Source organism: Natrix helvetica, assembly GCF_964273705.1.
Source record: "Natrix helvetica genome assembly, chromosome: Z".
Lineage (NCBI taxonomy): Eukaryota > Metazoa > Chordata > Lepidosauria > Squamata > Natricidae > Natrix > Natrix helvetica.
In genome coordinates this window covers 68,666,460-68,689,776 of record NC_138554.1, presented here as the reverse complement: position 1 = coordinate 68,689,776, position 23,317 = coordinate 68,666,460, and the positions used below count along the sequence as shown (strand labels likewise).

Here is a 23,317-nt window from a genome sequence, read left to right as displayed (position 1 = left end):
GACAATTTGGAAGACCTGAATGCTAGTGTTTTTGAGCTATTAGCAGCTTTTAATAATATCAAGCATGGTATTTTTCTTGATAGTTTAATCAGACAGACTTCTGATAGTATCACTTAGAGACAGAAGAAAAGAGCTATTCTTCAAAACCCAACTTATTATGTTTCTTGTGTCTCAATTTTATGAACAACGCTTTTTAATAACAATATGAAACTGCTGGGGTTGGGGTTGGGTGACCAGGATATTTGGAGATGGATAAGGTAACAATCTTCAGGCAATGTGTGGCTTTCTCAAAAAAAACTATTTGCCAGTAATTAATTGCATGGAAGATAATAAATTAAAAGTGAATCACAAGACGATATAGGTATTAGTTATAAGGAGCCAATATACAACAAAGATGGTACATTTTTCTCTTCTGAATACACATTTTCATAAAAGAAGAAACAGAAGGGATTTAAACAATAAAAAACATAATCATTTTTCAGATTCAGCTACAGACCAAGAACATTCTTTCCTGGAAGAAAATTATCTACTAACATCTTTTAACATGCTTTACATTAAATTTTGGCTCCAGTACAGAAATGTTAGTTATTAAAGAACTCAATAACAAGATTGGTCTCAGAAAGAAAGCCAAGTTACTGTATTATAACATTGTTGAAAAATATTGCAACAGGAGAAGCCGGAAGCGTCGCAACAAGACTGGTTGGAAAAAAGCAAGCTCTGCAGGCCCTGCCTGCACACACCCATCACCTCATGACCCAGAGTGAAAACCACCCAGCAATCAATCATGAATTGTTCTCAGTCAGTTATCTGTTCTGGAATTTTCTAAGTGGAAACCTCCCAGCAGTCAGTCCTGAAGAGCTTTGTAGAGTTTTCAGCTGGACTGCTTGTGGAGGAGGAGATCTCTATCTGGTAAGCATGAGTCTTGGCAGCTGACCCAGTTTCCCCCCCTAATGGCAGCTCTGGGCTTCTGGGCTCGCTGGAGCTGGCATGTGGCCCCTCTACCACGAAGACAGCATCTGGAGAGGTAAAAATTACAATCAGAAGCCGAAGGATCCCTTCCCCCCCTGATTTTGTGGGATGTCTGTAGTGGAATCTCACTACCTAGTGGGGCACTCTACACTCCTTACTATGAACCCATGATGCCTCCGACAGGAGATAACCTTTCTATAAAACAAGGTATTGTAACCACCCTCTGTGCCACCTAGTATCTAGTATATCTTGCACTACATAGTGCTGTTCCCCATCTACAGTAATTGGGGCTGGCGGCCGTATTGGGTCTCCTGTGATATCAGATGCCTGAATTGATCGGAGCAGGCTGCAGTGGAAAACTGGATGTTTTCCCCAGGTTGGGGGGGGGGGGCGGCTTAGCTGTATTGTGACAGAATTAATAACTTACATGATTGGGAAAGGCCCAATGAATTTGGGCCTGAGTTTCTTACATGGCAATGGCAGCCTGAGATATTTAGTGGAGTGGGATCTGGATGTTTCTGTACTGGCTCTTGTGCAAACAAGGACTTCAGACACTCAAACGCTTACTGACATGCTGTTGTCCACACAACCGGGCTCCCTGGTCAAGGGTTTGTCATGAGATGTTTTGTACATAAGAGGTTGGTTAGTGGAAAGGCCACATGGGCAAAGCAAGGATGAACTGGCGATAGAAATTGGCAAACCCTAAGAAACTCTGCAACTGCTTGCGGGTTTTAGGAGTCTGCTAGTCCAACACTGCCTTTACCTTCATGGGGTCCATCTCCACCCCTTTAGGTGAAATACAGAACCCAAGGTAATCCAGTTGCATCCTGTGGAACTCACATTTAGACAATTTGATGTATAAATGTACTTCCAGCAGCTTTTTAAGCACTTGACATACAAGAGTTGCATGTTCCTCCATCGTCTTGGTATACATAAGGATATCATCTAAATAGATGAGTACCCCTTGATACAGATGCTTATGCAGCACCTCGTTAATTAGCTACATGAATTTGCAGTCCAAAGGGCATAACTCGGAACTGGTAACTGCCTAGAGGACAATTGAAGACTGTCTTCTGTGAATGCATGACAGTAGTTTGGTTCAGGCCTTGTTGAAGCTGAAACGAAAGTAGGCCATGAGAATGTGACCTTTAACATACATAGTGCTTGCATAGGTTGATGGTTAACTGCAAATATCTAACTGTGTATAGGATGTTTGCTGACCACAATATTTAACTAACCGTTTATCTAGCTTAGCATAGCGTTTGTATAGGTTGTTGGTTAACTGCAAATATCTAACTGTGTATACGATGCATTATTAGGGATGTTTTTGAAAACCCCTTAACTGCTACATACCTATTAATTATTTTCTTGTGGAAAATTGCTGAATGTACTTCTTTGTATGTGTCCACTCCCCCACCTAAAAGAAACTGCTTAATAAAAGGGTCTGTACAGAACATGTCAGGAGGAATGTAGCCATACATCCTCCAAGCACTCTGTGCTTGCCTACCTCGAGCTAACTCTTTGTGTGGTGTCTTAATTTGCGGCCTTCGTCCACGCGTGGACCCTCCAAATTCCCGGTGAGGACCGGGGCTCGTTCTCCCACCCAAGGGAGAACCCAGAAGGCCCAGACAGGCGAATCCGGACTCAAGTGTGTCGCGAACCTTGCAGCGACAGTCTTCCATTCGTCACCAGCCCGAATGTGTACTCTATAGAACGCCTCCCTGAGATCTAATTTTGTGAATATGTGCCCCTTTGCTAACCTAGCCAGCAGGTCCTTCATTAAAGGGAGAGGCTTCAGATGTTCCACACAGACGGCATTAATAGAGATAATCAAACATAAGCTCAACTTAATAAATCAAAAGGAATTAGCGCAGAAAATTAAAGCAGCCAGACAAAATTACTTTGAACAAGCCAACAAACCTGGACAATGGCTGGCATACAGACTGAAGATGAAAGAGAAAAAAGGATGAAAAAAGGATGATATATCAATTAAGAGATGATGAGGGAAGATTTCAATACAAAGCAGAAGAAAAGAAGAAAATTATTCATAAATACTTCACAAAACTATACGCACAAGATAGTATGGAGGAAAATAAAATAAAGCATTATTTAAACACAGCAAAGATAACACCAATCTCAAAAGAGCAAAGGAAGGCGATAAACAGGCCAATAACGTTAGCTGAAGTGGAACTAGTCTTGAAAAACCAGAAAAATAATAAAACACCAGGACCAGATGGAATACCGGTGGAACTATACAAATGTAATAAAATAATATTGGAAGAGTTAGGGGTGGAAATGTTTAATGAAGTTTTAGGAAAAGCCAAGATACCGGAATCATGGACAGAAGCAATAATATCGTTAATCCCAAAAGAAGAAACCAGCCTAAAAGAAATTCAAAACTACAGGCCAATGTCATTACTAAACTCCGATTATAAAATATTTGCAGCAATTATGGCAGGAAGAATCAAACAGGTTTTAAATGAACGAATACACCCAGACCAAAACGGATTTTTACCCCACAGACACATTAGAAATAATACGAGAATCATCCTAGATATAATAGAGTACTACGAGGCGCATCCAGAAAAACAAATGGTACTGGTTTTCCTTGATGCACAAAAAGCATTTGACAATGTAATCTGGAAAATTATAATAACAATATTGGATGAGATGAAATTCGGTGAAAAATTTATAAAAATGATAGAAGGATTTTATAACAATCAGATAGCCAAAGTTCTGATGAATGGAGAATTAACAGAGAAGATCGAAATAAAAAAAGGAGTCAGACAGGGATGCCCCCTCTCTCCTTTGCTGTTTATATTGACTTTGGAAATTTTATTAAATGAAATTCAGAAGGACCAGGGAATAAAAGGTTTAAGACTCAAAAATGAAGAATATAAGGCCCAAGCCTATGCCGATGACCTAGTATTTGTACTAGAGGACCCATTAGAATCCAGTCGGGAATTAATTCAAAAATTAGAAGAACATGGCGAAATGGCAGGATTAAAGATCAGTAAAAACAAAACAAAAATGATAACCAAGAACATGACAAAAAAGCAAGAAGAGGAACTGGAAATAACAACCAGAATGCAAATAACTAAGAAAGTGAAATACTTGGGGATTTGGGTGTCGCAAAATGTTCCACAATTAAAGATGATAACTATAATAAATTAGTGATACAAATGAAGAAAGAGTTAGAAAATTGGAAAAATATTCAACTATCACTTATGGGACGTATAGCGACAATTAAAATGAATATTCTACCAAGAATCTTATTCCTGTTGCAAGCCACACGTATTAATCCGGGTAAAAAATTCTTTCAAGATAAAATAACCGCTAGGTTTATTTTGCAGGGACGAAAAGCCAGGATTAAACTAAAGCCAATGCAAGACAGCAAGGAGAGGGGAGGTTTAGCATTACCAAATTGGGATTTATACGCATCGGCAGTATCAATAACATGGGTGAAGGATTGGATAGAGCTAAAGAATAAAAGAATTTTGACTTTGGAAGGCCATGATTTGCAAGCAGGCTGGCACACATTCCTATGGGATGATAAAAATAAAACGCACAAATACTTTCAAAAGCATTTAATTGGAAGAGCGTTATTGCAAAAATGGCTCAAAATAAATTAAAAAAACCATTATGCGAAAATTCCGAATTGGCTATCACCGACAGAAAGGACGACTCATCCAAATTTTATAGATTGGAACAAAATGCTAAGATATAGAGACTTAATTGATAGACAGGGAAACTTAAAAACAATTGAAGAATTGGCAGAACAGAATATGAAAGTTGACTGGTTAACTTACCTTCAAATCAAAACTAAATACAATAAAGATACCAAATTATACGACATTGAAACAGAACCACACGAATTGGATAAAATCATTCAAAGCCCAGATAGAAAAATGATAGGGAAAATATATAAATTTCTCCTGAAGTATAAAATGGAAGAGGAAATTGTGAAAGAACAAATGATAAAATGGGCGCAGAACTGTAGATATAATATTAAATTAGACAAATAGGAAAAATTTTGGGGAACAAACTTAAAAATGACACTCTCAGTTGCATACAAGGAAAACCAGTACAAAATGTTTTATAGATGGCACCTGGCACCAACAAGGTTAGCTAAAATATCATCAAATACCTCCCCAAAATGTTGGAAATGCGAATCGATTCACGGAACGTATTACCATTTATGGTGGACCTGTGAGGAGGCTAAAAAGTTTTGGAAAAAGATCAAGAATTGGCTGGAGGCAATAACGGGAGTTAAAATAGAATGGAAACCGGAAATCTTCTTATTAGGAATAATGTCTGCGAAATACAAAAAAGAAATCCAGTATTTAATACTACATATAATAACGGCGGCAAGGATTGCCTATGCCCAGAAATGGAAAAACAAACTAACTCCAAGTGAAGATGAAATAATAAGAAAGGTTATGGACTGTGCTGAAATGAACAAACTAACTAAAGAAATTCAGGGAAAAGAAGAATCAGAATTCTACCAGATATGGGATAAATGGTATAGGTCAATGGTGGGCAACCTTTTTTTTCAACTGAGCCAAATCTCGCCAAAACCACGATTGAAATTTACTTTGAGAGCCACATTTTTAAAACCGAAAATACATAGGATGGTACACTGTTTTTAGTTTCAATAAGTTTTTATTGAGAATATTCTGCATGCAAGTATCCACATAGGTCGGGAGGATACAAATAACACAACTAATAAAACAAAAACTTTAGAACGATATTATTTATCGATAACGTTAAATTCTGTAAAATTTGCCTTACAATGTAGAGAAAATTACATCCTGACATTGACTGACAAAGTCACAACCACTAATGTGAACATTGGCCTTGCATTTCCTTGGATAGTTTGAGTAAGTCAGGTTTGTATGTTGTTGTTTTTAATTTCATCTCTCTCTCCCACTTTCTTTCTTTTTTTTCTTTTTCTTTCTCTCTCTCTCTCTGGCTCTTTGTCTCTCTCTCCCTCCCTCCCCCATTTCTGTCACTCTCTGTGTGTGTGTGTCTGTCTCTCACTCACTCTGTGTGTGTGTGTGTCTGTCTCTGTCTCTCCCTCTGTCTCTCTCCCCTCCCTTCCTCTCTCTCTGTCACTCTGTGTATGTGGGTGTGTCTGTCTCTCACTCATTCACTTAATCACTCACTCTGTGTGTGTCTCTCTGTCTGTCTATCTTTCTCTCCCTCCCTCCCCCTCTCTGTCTCTGTGTGTGTGTGTGTGTGTGTCTGTCTGTCTGTCAGTCTCTCTCTGATTCCCTCCCTCACTCCCTCTCTCTGTTCCTCTCTCTGTCTGTCTTTCTCACTCTCTCTCTCACACACACACACTGTGGTCACCTTGTTGAGTGTTCCAATCACATTTGAAACACTCAACAACTGGCCTGCATTTATGGTATTTTGCAGCATTCTGCAGTCATAGGACCAAAATTGGTTGTCACTCGCCGGGGCTTTTGCAGAAGCTTCCCTCCGAAGCCCGAGAGGAGGGAGGGGAGCGGGCACCCGGCACACAGAAGAGCCGCATTAAAGGGTGTAAAGAGCCGCATGTGGCTCCCGAGCCGCGGGTTGCCCACCACTGGTATAGGTGGATGGAGGAAAGAAACAAGAATCAATGAAGGAATGTAACAAAACTCAAAAATAATAGTTATGGGTAAAATAAGAAAGTTAAGAATGGTGAAACCCAAATAAAACATAATTGAATGGGAAAAATAAAAATAAAAATTTAGTTAATTTTTGGTGATTAATAAGTAGAACGTTGTAGCTGCTTATAGAATGTTTTTTGTTTTTAAAATGTTTATTCGTTAACAGATAACCCATCATGACAATAATAATGAAAAAAAAAAGCTCCTTTTCAAGTTCTTTTCTATGTATGCCCTCATTTCTGCTAGCTCCTGCGGGGTCATAGAATACATTCGGAGCTTTGGAAGTTTAGCCCCAGGGAGCAGTTCCACGGCACAATCCATGGGGCGGTAAGGGGGCAAGGTATTACATTCCTGTTCGCTGCATACATCTTTTAAGTCTACATATACCTGGGAGAATCACTCCTCCCCAGGTGTATGTACAGATGGCACTGTAGCTTGCAATCCCACCGGGCCCTGGGTCGTGGTTTGCGTCTCATGAGGAGGGGGGTCAGGGCCAAGGCATATTCTGAGATGCCTACTACCGTCACCCAACCATATTGTGGGGACCCATTTGTCCAACTATGTCAGGCCTAATACAATCTCCTCTGTAATATTTGGAACCACTGCAAAATGCAGGACCTCCTAATGGGTCCCTATCTGCAATACCACCTGATCAGTTAAATGTGTGGCTGGTTGGTTCCCCCAATAACGACCCAACCATCTGTTTGAATTGGATCAGCCTAGTCAACTTCCTGAGGCCCACCCCCAGACTATCAATGACTGTGGCATTCATTAAGCAATGAGTGTACCCTGAATTGATCAGGGATGTACATTGTCATTGCCTGTCCACCACTACCGGTATTACAAAAGGTTTGATAGACTTAGTTTCAATCGGGTCGGAACCGTCCTCCCTGCTACTTCCACACGTGTTAAGCTTATCACCCAATGGGCTGGAGTCAACTGGTGTAGGAACCGTTGACTTGCCCCATGTAACTTCTCCTGGCCGCCCCTCACGCTCTTCCTGGCCATCCCCCCCTTTTTTCCTGATGTGCTCATGAATGCTGTAGGACCGGTCTCATGGCGCGCTGCCGCTCTATGTCCCGGCCTCCCGCATCAAAAACATGTTATGGATGGCTGGATGGGTGTTGTCTGTCCATCTGTCATTAGGGAAGGTGGTTTCATCATGGAGATCACTGTGGGTTGTGGGGGTTTTGGGGCAAATCTGATAGGACGCATCTATGGCAGTCTTTGTCCTCGTGTACCACACTCCCTTCCTGGCTTATCCTCACAGAACTCTATAGCTAATTCCATGGCGGCCTGGAACCATGCAGTCAGTCTCGGTGGCAACTCTCTGTAGATGCAGGCCCAATGTAGTGTCCAGCCACATCCTCACTTAGTCATACAATGCTGGAACTCTCTGATGTATTCAGCTACTTGCTTCCCTTGTCTTACAGTCAGCAATTCCACTTCCTCCCACTAGATCCTGGTGGTATCTTCAAACTTTTCCTACAGTGCCATCAGGAACAGACCAATGTCCCTGAGATCCATAGCATGATCCCCATACAGATAAGCCATCCAGTCGACAGCCTCTCCGTCCATCACTGCTGTCATGGCCATCACCATGTCCCACTGCAACATATACATATGGCCGTAATGATCCATGTGATTTAACACCTGGCCTAAGGAGAGGGCCACTCTTCCTGGGCTACTGTCAAAAGTTGCCTGTATTGCCGGTGGGCCCCAGTATCCCATCACTCCGAGCCCATAACCAGCTGGAGACCACCTCTGGATAAGGAGAGGGTGGGGTGCATAGCTCTCTTGTGCTGCTCATCTCCAACAGATGTCCCAGACAGCTTAGGGTACCCCAACTTTGGGCTGCTGATCTCCTACCCTTGCAGCCCCTTGAGCACTATACCGTTCTGGACTGATTATCCTGGATTGTCCAATGACTCCCCCTGCCTACTGGGGTCCATGTTCCAGGGACCCTGCCACAATATCTCTCCAACCACTGCCACATCCATTATCTCAGAAGCCCATTGCCCCAAACATTTCCTGCAGCATCTGTAGGGTTTGGCTGCCCACCATGGTGGAGTAACTCCAATCGTCGTCTGAGCTGTGCCTTTCATGTCATTGGATGAAATGGGTTCCAGAAGGGGTAAGCGGGGGAGCATGGGGTGGAAAGCCTCTGCGGTCCTGAGCCACTGGCAAGCCCAGACACAAATCCCGTTATTCCTGTATGGGCCTGCCCCACATTGGCCTCTAGAGGTTCTGCTGTAGGCTTCCATGCCACCGAGTGGTCCTTAAACCTTACATCCAATGGTGGCTCTCCTGCTGGCCCTGACACAGCCTCCAGCACAGTTGTATCAGTTGCCACTGCAGATTCCTGCAAGTCCACAGCCTCCAATGCAAGCACTGTACCTTCAGCCATGGTGCAAGCTCTGGTGAGAGCTCTGACAAAACTGTCAGGTTCCGAAGGGCTAATGAAAATGCCAAAGACAGAGATGGTTTGAAAATTCAGTTTATCTTCCTATGGCACGAACTGACCAACAAAGCACTAAGGCAATGAATGAATTTTCAGAGCTGACATACTGTGCTCCCTACCACCTTTTACAATTACTTGGTAAACCTCACCCCCATGCGTGCGCACACCCATAACCTCGTGATCCAGAGTGAAAACTACCTGGCAATTAATCATGGATTATTCTCAGTTAGTCATCTGTTCTGGAATGTTCTCAGTGGAAACCTCCTGGCAGTCATTCATGAAGAGCTTTATAGAGTTCCAGCTGGACTGCTTGTGGAGGAGGGAGATCTCTACCTGGTAAGCATGAGTCTTGGCAGCTGGCCCAGTTCCCCCCTCCCCTGAATGGCAGCTCCAGGCCTCTGGGCTCGCCAAAGCTGACATCCTCCTTATAATTCACAACATTTATGTTGGTTTAGCAAGAGAAGGGGAAAAAATAACAATAATCAATTTGTGAGACATTTTGCCCATGCATTAAATATTGTGAAATGGCAAAACCTGCTCTTTACTTTCCACAATGAACTACCAGAAAGTATAGAAAATTTATAGAGCATTGAAGTCAAAGAACTGAAACCAGAAAGAGAAATTAAGCTAGTCCATACAAGAAATAATACTAAAATATTGAAGCCTAAAACTTATTTCCGTAATACCAGAATATAAATTGCCCTTTTTTGTTTTTATATCTTCACTGAATTACAGAACAAGATGGAATTTGATGTATATCATTGCATTTGATTTGTTCCAAAGGAAACATATTTTCACTTAAGAATTAACACAATGTACACATACCAGGATCTGCCATCCTAAAACAGAAATTACAATAGTGACATTAAGTATTGAATTAGGATTAAAATACAGGTAGTCCGTATTTAACAACCATTCATTCAGTGACTGTTCAAAATTATGATGGTGCTGAATGATTGATTGCTCTTCATATTTATGGTCACCATAGTGTCATGCAGTCATGATCTGCAAACCTCCCTACAAGCATCCAACATACAAAGTCAAGAGGGATGTTGCAGGAAGACACAATTACATGAGGCTCCATGTGTTCTCATTTAATGCACTAAGTTAATTGCAGGAAGACACAATTACATTTAGTGATCCATGTTCTCCTCACTTAATAGCAATAGCAATAACACTTAGATTTATATACCGCTTCACAGTACTTTGCAGTCCTCTCTAAGCAGTCTATAGAGTCAGCATATTGCCCCCAACAATCTGGGTCCTCATGTTAAACAGGATCATCAGAACTGTTGTTGTTAAGTGAAGTGGACAGATTTTTTTCATTCATGACCAGCTGCTTAATGATGAATTTTCCAGTGCCAATTGGAATCATTAAGTGAGGATTACATACGCCAGAAACAATGAAATAGTGTTTGATTTTTTAAAACCAAAACCATTTAAACCCTTTAAAAACCATTTTAAGCATCAATACTTATGTGTCAATATTTTATTTAACTACATACTTTTGCCATATAGCTTTTCTTGTCAGTGGATATGATTACACATCTGCCTGATGCACTGAAACAATAACAAACAAAGTAACACCCAAAATGCTGTTGAGATTGCATCAATAGCTTTAAAAAGTAGAAGATCGGTTAATGTTTCTCTTCTCTTTTCAATAGCCATATGCAATAACTGGTTAGCCAAAAATTGAAAATTGTTTGTGAGGTAACAGTTATCAAAATGTATTTGTTTTTTAGATGGTCAAAAGATAATCAGTTGTTTGCTGTTTACTGAACCATAGTGGTACCTTGATACTCAACTGCTTTGAAACTCATCAAATTTGGTACTTAATGCATTTTGCTATGAAAAGTTTGTCTCAATACTCATCATTTGTTTGCACTCAATGCACAAGCTGGAACTTGTCACTGTTGGCTTCCTTGTGACTCACTACATTATTCCTTATGTTTGGTTCTTTGTTTAGTACTCATCATTTTTGGTACACAATCATACCTCCTGGAACCAATTCACGATGAGTATCACTGTATACTGCATTTATAAATTAGTCATTCAAATAGAATATAAGCTCCATGATTTTATACGGTTTCCTTTCTCTTAATGGAGAGGAAATATTTTATTTTCTAAATTATGATTTCTGTTTTTAAATACTATTTATCATTTTAGTGGGGATAATTGGATTATCATTGGACTACTGCTTCAAAGCAATGCCAGTCCAAGGTCAGGATTCAAAGTGTAGAAATGTTCTTAAATATATTCTCATTGAGAAACAATTTGCCCTCCTGGAAAGTTACTGCAAAATGCAACACAACCTTCAGTTGTGGTGTTTTGAGAAACAGAAGAAACTGCTACTGTAGTTAAAGGCCAAAACACTGCATTTCATGTCTGAAAAATTGTGCTCTGATCTTTCTATCAGAGAATGAGAGAGAAGCCTCCATTGTTTCTTTGGTGCACATTACTATCTTTTCTTAGTTTGGTTTTAGTTTTTTCTCATTGCTAGTAAAAAGTATCCTTAAAAGTTAATGATCCATCATGTCTGAGATTCATAATGCTAGCAAACAAACAAAAAAGACCCATGGGCATTTTATTCTGTTTTAAACCTATAATAACATCTCTCTTAAATATATGTCATCTTGCAGTAAACAACACAAGAGCTGTTGTGTTGAGATATTTAATTTACTTTAATCATCTTACTTGGTATTTTACATCGACTTATAAATTTTATGAATACTGGTACGGTTTGTGCAATCTATTCTCCTCACAATTAGCATTTACAATGATACATTGCATGTTCTATAGAGAACATTGTGGAGATGTTTTTAGAAACAGGCTGAAGCATGCAGAAAGGAAAGTAAGTAAATTCAACTTTAAGTTGAGCTCAACTCCTGGAAACTTTGTGGACATGTTATGCAATTTCTTTGGTAACAACAGGGAAATATTTTCTTTTTCCAAGGTTAGCATGGATATTTCTTGATATTCCCAGGAAGCTTTCTATACAAGTACTAACCAGGCTTGATCTTAATCAATTTCCTAGTTCATCCTGACAAATTAACATGCAGAAGAGTATCATGTATGAATAAGTATCATGCATAGAATTTCTATTTATAAATCAAATCAATGTTCTTTCAGCTACTTTGGCATGTTATAAGCAACAAAAAGTCAATATATATTGGGAAAGTCCTTGCAGAAATGCAATCAATAACTATGGACTCATAATGCTAAGCCAATATTGATTTCAATCAATCCAGAATCAGACTTGCATAGTAATCCTGCTCCTTCAGTAAAATCTTAATTTATTTCCTTAATTTAGTTTTTGCACTATTGATGGAGCTTTTGGCAAATGCAATTAGGGAAGATTCACTGATAGAAGGAATTGGTGTACAGAAGTAAACTAAAATAAATTTATTTGCAGATTATTAACATTTCAAAATTCTATAGTTATTATAGAAAGGATATATTTACATCTTAATGACTTTGGAAAATATAGTAGATTACAAATAAACTCAGAAAAATCACAAATGATGTTATGTAACCATAGTAAAGAAAAAGTGGATGTGTTGAAAGGAAAATATAAATTAAAGATAGTAGATTGTATTAAATATTTAGGTATTGACATTCCAAAAAATATTCAAGAGTTAAAAAAAATAAATTATGAAAAGTTAAAGAAAGACATAAAAATAAAATAGATAAATATAAGAAAGTAAAATTATCATTGTTTGGAAGAATTGCAATGGTAAAAATGAAAGTTTTACCAAAAATAATTTTTTTGTTTTGGATGATCCCAATTAAATTTTTGGATCAAGAATTAAAGCAAATACAGAGGTTGCTGGAGGTGTATTGTAATGGAGGTAAGAGAGCAAGAATAAATAAAGCATTATGGTATGAATCCTTTAAAAAGGGTGGGCTGGGTCTTCCAAATGTTAGAAATTATTGGGCAGTTAATCAATTGTTAGAAATTATTGGGCAGTTAATCAATTAAAGGCAGTCCCAGATATAGCAGTAACTAGAGATTTAATATGAAGGGATATAGAATTGAAAGAATTGAGGGAAATAGGGGATCTTATAGAAACATATTGGTTTAAAAAGGAGATTTTAAAAAATTGTTAGAATTCAAAATTCCTTTTTTAAAATTTGATAGAATTATGGAATAAATGGAGATACAGGTTAATGCCAGGAATTTCTCCTTTAACACCAGTGGTGCAAATGGAGAAATTTCCTAATATTGAATTGAAAGAATGGATTAATAAACTAAAAGAAAATCAGACATATAAATGGGAAGACTGGAAGAACAAAATAAAGAATATAGCACAACTAAAGAATGTTTTAGCAGATATTAAATTGGTTGAATTTAATACAATTAGAGAAATGGATAAAAGTGGAAGAAAGGTTCGAGGAGAAAGACAGTTAACAAAATTTGAAATGATTATAAAAGAATGTGTGGTGAATGAAGAATATATAGGCAAAGGAAGAATTGGGAAAATATATAGAATATTAACTGAATTAGAATAGCAGGCAAAAGATTTAAAATTAATTTGGGAATCAGCTTTAGGAGAAATAAATGATAATGATTGGAAAAATATTTGGAACAGAAGAGTATATATGAATATATCAGTTAGAGTTAAGGAAAATGGATATAAAGTGATATGGAGGTAGTACCTAACACCACATAAATTAAATCAAATAGATAGTAAATATACAAATATTTGTTGGAGGTGCAAGAAAGAGGTTGAAACATATAAACATATGTGGTGGGATTGTGATAGTGCACAAAAATACGGGAATATGGGGTTTAGAGAAATTAGAGCACTTTCGAATGTAAATTTAGATATGTCACCAAGGATTGCATTACTGTTGCTGGTGGAAAAACAGGATATAAATGAAACAAAAAGAGAATTGATTATAAATTTGATAATGGCAGCTAGATTAGTAACAGCTAAATATTGGGGACAAAATTGGGATATTCAAAGAAATGTGTGGTACAATGAAATCTGAAGTATGGCAATAAATGATAAATTAACAACCGAAATTAAATTTTAAAGAGATGATTAAAGCAAACAATTATAATGAAATATGGGGGGATTTTATAAAAATTGTGTTGGTGGAAGACAAAGAGTATAAACCTACTCAAGAATATATGTTATTTTGGAGGGGATAAGGGCACAATTGGAATATATTGTATATCTTTTAGTTGTTAAAGAAGAAGAAATATAAGGGCGTAAAATGGTCTCAGGAGTGTGCATTGTAATATTTGTATTCCCCCCACTTTTTATATTTAGATGCATATGTACTATGTTTGTATTATTTGTATTTAAAATAAAATAAAATAAAAAAATAAAAAAGACAACAAAGTAGTGATGATGCTAGAACAGAGGTTCCCAATCTTTTTCGGTTTGCGGCTCCCATAACACTTCGGATTTTTTCCGCGGCTCCCTTAATAGGTACATCCGATTTTTTTTAATTTTTGACTTTTTAAGGATTTGGAAATCTACTTTTTAGTTCGTTAAGGTTAGGTTAATTGAAAAATAAATTAAACACGAGCTTTAAATTCACAATTTATTGAACATCGTTTAATGATTTAAAATTATTAATGGGATGGATGGGCTTGTTGTTCGCTGCACAACTTCTCAAATCTTGGATCAGAAAAATAGCTTTTGAAAAGTAACTTAACCACCACACTAGCCCAGTGGTGGGCAACCTTTTTTTTCAACTGAGCCAAATCTCGCCAAAACCACGATTGAAATTTATTTGGAGAGCCGCTCTTGCTTAGCAACCAAAATTTTGGGCTCAATTGTGGTCATATGTTGTTTTTCTTTCTTTCTTTCATCTCTCTCTCCCACTTTCTTTCTTTTTTCTTTTTCTTTCTCTCTCTCTCTCTGGCTCTTTGTCTCTCTCTCCCTCCCTCCCTCTCTGTCTCCCTCTGTCATTTTCTCTGGGTGTCTATCTGTCTCTCTCTCTCTCTGTATCTCTGTCTCTCTCTCCTCCTTCCCCCATCTCTGTCACTCTGTGTGTGTGTGTGTGTCTGTCTGTCTCTCACTCACTCTGTGTGTGTGTGTGTGTGTCTCTGTCTCTCCCTCTGTCTCTCTCCCCTCCCTTCCTCTCTCTCTGTCACTCTGTGTATGTGGGTGTGTCTGTCTCTCATTCATTCACTTAATCACTCACTCTGTGTGTGTCTCTCTCTCTGTCTGTCTATCTTTCTCTCCCTCCCTCCCCCTCTGTGTGTGTGTGTGTGTGTGTCTGTCTGTCAGTCTCTCTCTGATTCCCTCCCTCAGTCCCTCTCTCTGTTCCTCTCTCTGTCTGTCTGTCTCACTCACACACACACACACTGTGGTCACCAGGAATCAGAGAGAGACTGACAGAGACGAATCAGAGACGTACTTTTAGCTACCTGGCAGCGGCGTTTTGCCTTGGGGGGCTCCTCAGAACTTCCCAAGACTTCGGAGGGAAGTTTACAGCCCTCCCTCGGAACGCTTCGGAGGGAAGCTTCTGCAAAGGCGAGTGGCAACAAGTCTCCCAGGCTTTAATTTGCCGAGCTGTGCGCACGGGCCTGTTTTCCACGGCGTGGAGCAGCGGCGAGATTCTGCGCAGCGAGCGATGATTCCAGGGGCCATCCGGGAAGATGAGGAACGCGAGGGAGACCCTGCCCCCCCCACTGAAGCCCCCCGGAATCATCGCTCGCCGCCCAGAATCTCGCCGCTGCTCCACACCGTGGAAAACAGGCGCGCGCGTACAGCTCGGCAAATTTCAGCCTGGGAGACTTGTCATGCCTGGGCTTTTGAAGAAGCTTCCCTCCAAAGCCCGAGAGGGACGTCAGCGTTAGACCCAGCGGGCGCAGGTATTAATTGAATATTTCGCGGCGCCCTTATGACGATAGCGCGGCTCCCCAGGGAGCCGCGGCGCACACTTTGGGAATCACTGTGCTAGAAACTACCCAGCAGCCAGTCTTGCAAGAGACATATATCCAAAAGTGCTTGAAAAGTGGAAATGAGCAAACAGTTCTTTTGTGACCTCTGTTGTAAATTCACGAATGACAATCTTGAACAAGATCCAAGAGAGCTGGGATTAAGCCAAAAACATTTCTTGGTAGAGGAAAGCTAATGTCAAAGAGACTTTCACTGTGAAACTTGACAAACTATTTGACATTGTCAACTGCAAGTGCCAAATTGTTCTGTGTGCTAAATGCAGCTGCCCTGGTGGCTGCAAAAAGGAAGCTCAAATTAAGGAGACAAAGATATAATTGAAAGAACATGCTTTTATTGAAGGTCAGAAAGACAAGATTGGTTTCTTTGGGGGGGGGATCGCACTAGATTGGTTTGCCAGATGTGCTACTAGTCAAAAGGCAAAAGTGGCAAGATGATGAGAGACAAAGGCTGGCTAAATATAAGCTGAAAAAAATTGCAAAAATTATGCCATTAAATTATTTGCTCTACTGCCACACTTCAACTTCAGAATAGCCAAACTGACCCATAAGGCAGGTATTGTTAGCACATTCTTTCAGGACAACACTTGAAATTACTCCCACCAACACAAAGGCGTGGGAGAAATCTTACCAATTTTGCTCCTCAATCTGCAGCTTGCCATAGAAACATTTTGCTTTAATAGGGTTTGTTCAGTTTGGGACCAGTACAAAGTTACATTATTGTAGCAAAAAATTGATTGATATTTTATTAAGAGGCCAAAGGAAATGTCTGGGGAGAGAGCTGTGTCACAAACCTTTATTGACACATGGAAATGACTCTTCCATTTGTTTGGTTAAGATACAAATAGCAATAGCACTTAGACTTATATACTGCTTCACAGTGCTTTACAGCCCTCTCTGAGTGGTTTATAGAATCAGCCTATTGCCCCCAACAATCTGGGTCCTCATTTTACTGATCTCGGAAGGCTGAGTCAACCTGGTGAGATTTGAACTGTAATATTGCAGGCAGCCGGCAGGCAGCAGAAATAGCCTGCAGTACTGCATTCTAACCACTGCGCCACCGCGTCACTAAGTACAATTAATCATCAATATTATTGGCTATTGTAAATATTAGTTAAATTAGCTTTATTAATTGGTGTGTTAATACAGATTTCAATATTTTATTAAGTGGTATATTAAATAGGGTCCATTCCAAATTATAGAATAGAAACTTTTACTTAACCAATTATTGGCATCCTTCAGTCTCAAAAAACTATGGTATCGTGCTCTGGAAAGCATGGTGTGGTTAAAAAGGCCAATTTGAGAGTGACAATCCCTTCCACACTGAGGGCAGATACATTAAGATGTATAATTAACCAATACATCTTTGCATTTATCATAAATTGTTATTTATTTCCTCTGAAAACACTCTGGATGAAGGCATTTTAAATAAATTTTCTTTTCACTAATTGATTTTGGTTTTACCATTCTCAGGATTCAGCCATTTAATGGCTTTTTTTGGTTTTTTTTACTTTGCACCCAACTGAAGTCATAAACAAAGTTGTTACTTAGTCAGACCACAGTGTAAAATATCACAGATAGTCCTGTGGAAAGAGTTTCACATTATGAAGGGGATTATGAAGTTACTGAGGTATGTAAATGAGGGCTTCCAATTCCTGGGCAGTGGTCTGGTACTGGTATGTGGCATCTTAGGAATCCAATAGCACAAGCAGCAGGCAAACAAAGAAAGCTTCATCTACACCAGGGGTGTCCAAACTTGGGAACTTTAAGACTTGTGGACTTGGCTGGGGAATTCTGGGAGTTGAAGTCTACAAGTCTTAAAGTTCCCAAGTTTGGACACCCCTGATCTACACATACTGTATATATGGGATCTAGTTGTGTGTGAAACAATTTCTCCACCCTATTGGTCCACTATCTTCCATGAAATCGGATCCTGGTACCAGAAAAATTGGGGACTGGTCTTAAATTCTGTATATTACAGGGGCAAACTTATATCACAATTATCATTAAAAGCATTTATATAGATATATCAAAGATTAAATTTATTGGCTAAGACTACTTTTTATTATGGAACCCTCCTCTTCCCAGCAGTGCAACTTATTTCTAAGTATATGAATGTGTCACATACAACGCATCTAAAAAACATTTCATATCTAAAAAATGTTAACAACACTATTTAAAGAAAAATCTGCAATACAACCCAATTGCATAAGCAAAATTAGGAATGGCAACATTTTTAGACAAAAGAGAAAATCACAACTATTGCTAGTTATTTTTAGTTAACATAAATTTCTGAGTTACCTTTTATTCTCATTATTTAACTTCTATTGAGTATCAAATAAGATGCAAATTGGGAGAAGATGCTAAATAATTAGTTGTAAAATAGAAATAATGCCATTGTCCCAATAGATAGGACTCTAACTGATAAAAATATTTTAATATTGAACATAGCAAGTAAACTATTTTTTTAATTTAGTACCTGAGTATTTTTATAGTGAAATATTCTGAGTGAAATATTCCACTCCAAAGGCACTAAAAACAATAGCAATAGTGCCGGGAAATAGAAATCAGATTAAAATTAAGTTTATTTTACATCTAGGCAGGAAATAAAAATGACTGACATATCTGTTTTCACTTTTTAGGGGATATAGGTAATTCTCAACTTACAATTGCTTGTTCAGAGACCATTCAAAATTACAATGGTGCTGAACAAAGGCACTTATGAGAGGTGCTCAAAGTTATGTCCATTGCAGCACCTCCCATAGCTACATGATTACAATCTGGACTCTAGGCCAGGGGTTCCCAACCTAGGGCCACGGCGCACTACTTTCTCAAGATGTACAAGATAATCCAACTCTGAAAATAGGTTTGCATTGCATTGCAGTGATTTTTCCATTCCAAACTAGAGCATAATGTGAATAGGAGAATAGTAATCACTTCACTGTCATCTTACTTATGTGGAAAGAGTCAAGCTAAAGTACCAGTCCCTATAGCTGATGGGTAGGTATCTCACTTAAAATAGCATTACTTACTAACTCTTTCATTCTCAGGGACACCCTGGAAATAGTGAGGGACCAGCCCGCGGTGCCTCTGCCAGCGAAAACGGGCTCCCAAACTCTGTTTCCGGCTGTGATGGCATCCTGCAACCCTCTGCCAGTGAAAGCAATCTCTCATGGGAACTAACAATGCTTGGATGCCAATTCCCCCACCCTTGCATTTCAGTCCACTACCACCCTTTCTTCTGTCAAGCTATGAGTGAAGTGGAATATAGGTGAAAGTCCAAGTCAATCCTCACATTATGTTTTCAAAATACGTATATTTTCAATTATTATTCTTTCAATTGTTTAGAAATTGTTATGATTCAATGCACAGACATTCTGATGTTTAGACTGGATTTGGCAGCTTTATATTCTATTGAGTGCTTCCCGAAGACCTAGAATAAGCTTGTACTTGCTGTTCATATCTTGTTCTGAAATTTATTATTAATAGATAACACTGATTCCTGTAATGTTTATCAGAATAGAATAGCTTTGTAGTTCAATGCGACTGTGAAAACTGACATACAGTTTTCAGAGCATCGGGCAGACAACAATTATATCTTAAATTTAATCTTTATGCTATTAAATGTCTCATTCTCACGACTTCTAACTGGGTGAACCCTGCATTATAGGTCAACAATTTTTGATCCAAAGGCTGTCAAATATCCATTAAAAGATATCCATTAAAAGAGATTGCACCAGACAGTACACTGCCATTGTGGATATGGCAGTGTACTGTCTGGTGCAATCTCTTTTAATGGAAATTTTATACATAACAAAGGAATTTGAATAATAAAAATAATAATAACAACAAACAACCCCAGATATCCTAATTTACAGAATATGTCCCAAATCCAGGACCTAAGATAAAATGAAATTTGCGAAAGCACTGATTCAGTCCTACTGGCTGCTGCTGATCTGTTACTGCAGTCACATAATCTTCATTTTCAACATTTCGTGATACACTCCCAGCTGATCTTTCAATCCCCCACCTAGAAGCAGCCAGTTATCTACCTGTGGGAAAAGGAAGAGAAGGGAAAAGGAAAAAAGGGAAAGAGAAAGGGAGGGAGATAAAGGAGGAAATAACCTCAGCATACCATTCTCAACCCATTCTACTGCGTTATGTACTCCCCAAGTTATACAGCCCCATATGCAACCTGTGCTGCTCTCCGCCTTTCTTGACCCACATAGCACTTATTATATGCCTGAAACGCCCTTTTAAACCCATGCAACCCCCTTGTTTGTATTTCCTGAACCATTCTGTACCTCTTACAAACCATCATGCATCCTACCCAACCAATGCTGCCCCCGCCTGTGTCTTTCCTAACCCTCATCGCAACTCTTGCCTGAACTACAACCCACCTTGCAAACTTTCCCAGACCCATGCAGACATCTTGGACACCTCATGCACCCTTTCAAATTAGTGCGGGATAAAGTCAATCCACCAAAATATCAAATCCATAGTCTAGATCCAAGTCCAAAGATACAATGCGGGTAGTCCTCAACTTACAACCACAACTAAGCCCAAAATTTATGTTGCTAAGAAATTTGTTAAGTAAGTTTTGCCCTATTTTACACCTTTTCTGGTCACATTTATTAAGTGAATCAGTGCAGTTGTTAAATTAGTAACATGGTTGTTAAGTGAATCTTGTTTGCCTATTTGCCTTGCTTGTCAGAAGGATGCAAAAACTGGTCATACATCTCTAGGACACTGCCACCGTTATAAATATTGTTGTCAAGCATCCAAATGTAAATTATATGACCATGATCATGGTGTAACAGATGGTCATAAGTCACTTTTTTCAGTGCCATTGTAACTTTGCATGACTAAGCAAATTGTTGTAAATCAAGTACTACCTGCATCCAAATCCAAGGTAACAAGTCCAGAATCCATTCACAAGTGCAGAGTCCAAGTGCAGAGTCAAGAAACAAGATAAAAATCCACAAAGTCAGAACATAGACACAGCTGGAAATTAAACAGTTGTTTCCAGTGTTGTACTGCTCCACCCATCGGGCTAAGTAGGTTTAACTCATTAGGAGGGGTGAGGCTATTTTGTCGCAAGTAGCCTTGCCAATCTCTGTTGCACCTGTCTCCTTTCATCCCTATATGTCCTGGGATCTAGTAGAGTAGGGAATTCTTCCTCATTCTCACTGACCAACTGCAGCTAAGTTCCTTCTCTGCCCTGCATTTTTGACTGAGCACCCGAGTCTTCAACTTCAGTCAATGTTTTTTTTTTTATTGTTTCGTTCTGAGGTTTCTAGCCATTCCTCCTCCTCTGCCCCATTACTCCCTGCTCAGAGACCTCAGCATCTTCCTGATGCTCCCCTGTACTCTCTTACAAAGTCTCTGGAGTTGATACTTCCTTATTGTCTGAGTCAGTATCAGGGGAAGCCATCACAGTAGCCCTCAACTGCCTAATGGTCTTGGACTTGCAGCTTTGCTCTGACTTTCTCCCTGAATTCGAGGGAGGAAGGAAGCAAGCAAGCAAGCTAGGTTGTATACTACATGATTTAATTATTGTTTTGAAGTAGGAATGTAGCTGGATATATGCTTCTTGAATATGGACACATAGATGGGTTCATATTCAAAAAGCGTATATCACTATGATTTGAACAAGACTCAGCTAGCTTTAGAGCTACGGCAATTTTGATCAAAGTTCTTAAATAAACCAGGATGATTATAAAAGTTCTTTGAACTTCTCTAGAGATGCATTATGATTTCATATATGTATGGCATAGTGCTGACCACTCAATTCCATTTCTGTCAAATGCAGGTTGAAACAGAATAAAAATTACACTGGAAACCCAAGAGTAATCTTATAACAGAAAAGGTAATAAAATAATAAATCTATAGGATATACTTTCTCAGCTTTGCCATGCAATACCAGGTTGTACGCCACAACCATACTATCTTTCATATCCACTATTAATTAGTACATAATATTCTTCTTTCAGGCTTAATTAACCTTTCCAAAGAAGCTCTGACCTTGATACTTTCTGCACATTTTTGAAGCCAAGAGGAATAATAGCAGAATTGTTCCATAGGGAAATTTTCTTCAGATTTAATGAAATGTAGAAGTATGTAATTAAAACTACATTCCTGCTTAATAAATAAGATTTAACGCATGTAGCCTACAACCTAAATTAAAAGTTAAAATTCAATCCTAGGAAACAAATTTACTGAAAAATAGGTTCATTCATTTGTTAAAAAAGAAATTACAAAATAAACATGCCTATGACTGGCAGAGAAGCCTCGTCAAATATATCAATTACTCCTACAATGTCTGAGTACAAAATAAGATCTGTAGAGATTTATATTTAATCTATTTATAATCTTGTGACTTTGCTGTCAATTACAAAACTGTACAGCCATTTACTACTGTTGGAAGGTTTCAAAATTTGCTAGGTTTGAATTTCCCGCCAGGAAGTGTGAAAAATAATTTGAGCAGAACAGCTGCATGGAAGCCAGGTATTTTATTTTTCAGGAAGGAGGTGCAAGCAGCAAGGTACAAGCAGCAAGTACCCCGTTCCTGGGCTAGCTACTAAACTGGGATTGACTCGATATTTTGTACTCTTTTTATCTTTGAAGTCTGATACTAATGATTTTGGCTTTTGCGTGATTCGTGTGTTAATGGTTTCATTCCTGCTTTGCTCTTTGATTGGCAAGGAGGTGTTTGCTAGTTCGTGTTTGTAATTCTAACTTTATTTGCCCCAAGTATCTTTCCCAAAACTGATACTATCTTTATAACCTGTCTTTAGCACCTTTTTTCTTCCTTCCTTGTCATCCTGGCCTGTCTTTAGCACCTTTTGCTTCCCCCTTGTCACCTTGGCTGATCTCTTCTTGTATCAGCATTTCCTGTTTTTTCCTCCGCTATATTGGAATTTTAATTACTTTGGTCTCTTCTTGGGCTATCTGTTTCTATGGGGGCTTTAAATGATTTTCTATTCCAATGTTTCCTGTTTTTCCTAAAAAGCTTCCAGTGGTGCCTTTGGTTCTGAATTTAGGATTTTATCCTTTTTTTTTCTTTTAGTGGTGGTAAATTCCTCCCATTTCCTTCCTACACTACGTCAGTGTGATGGAATGGAATATTTACAAATTATCTTCCAGTGCTGATAATCCACAGAGCTTCATTTAAAAAGTAGACAGAATGATTCCTCCCCAAGATGGGTGCTGAACGGTAAGGATATATTTCTCTTGTCAACGAACTGCCAATTTTGCTATCTAAGTTGGCTCTCTGGCAGTGTTGCTCCCTTGGATTGAAATATCCAGAAAATGTCC

At 38.8% G+C, this 23,317-nt stretch overlaps 1 protein-coding gene across 5 annotated transcripts in view; it reads right to left on the bottom strand.

Annotated features, from left to right (window-relative positions):
* Positions 1–23,317, bottom strand: part of TPK1 (thiamin pyrophosphokinase 1) — a 524,197-nt gene that overhangs the window by 323,627 nt on the left and 177,253 nt on the right. The gene's annotated exons all lie outside the window — the stretch shown is intronic.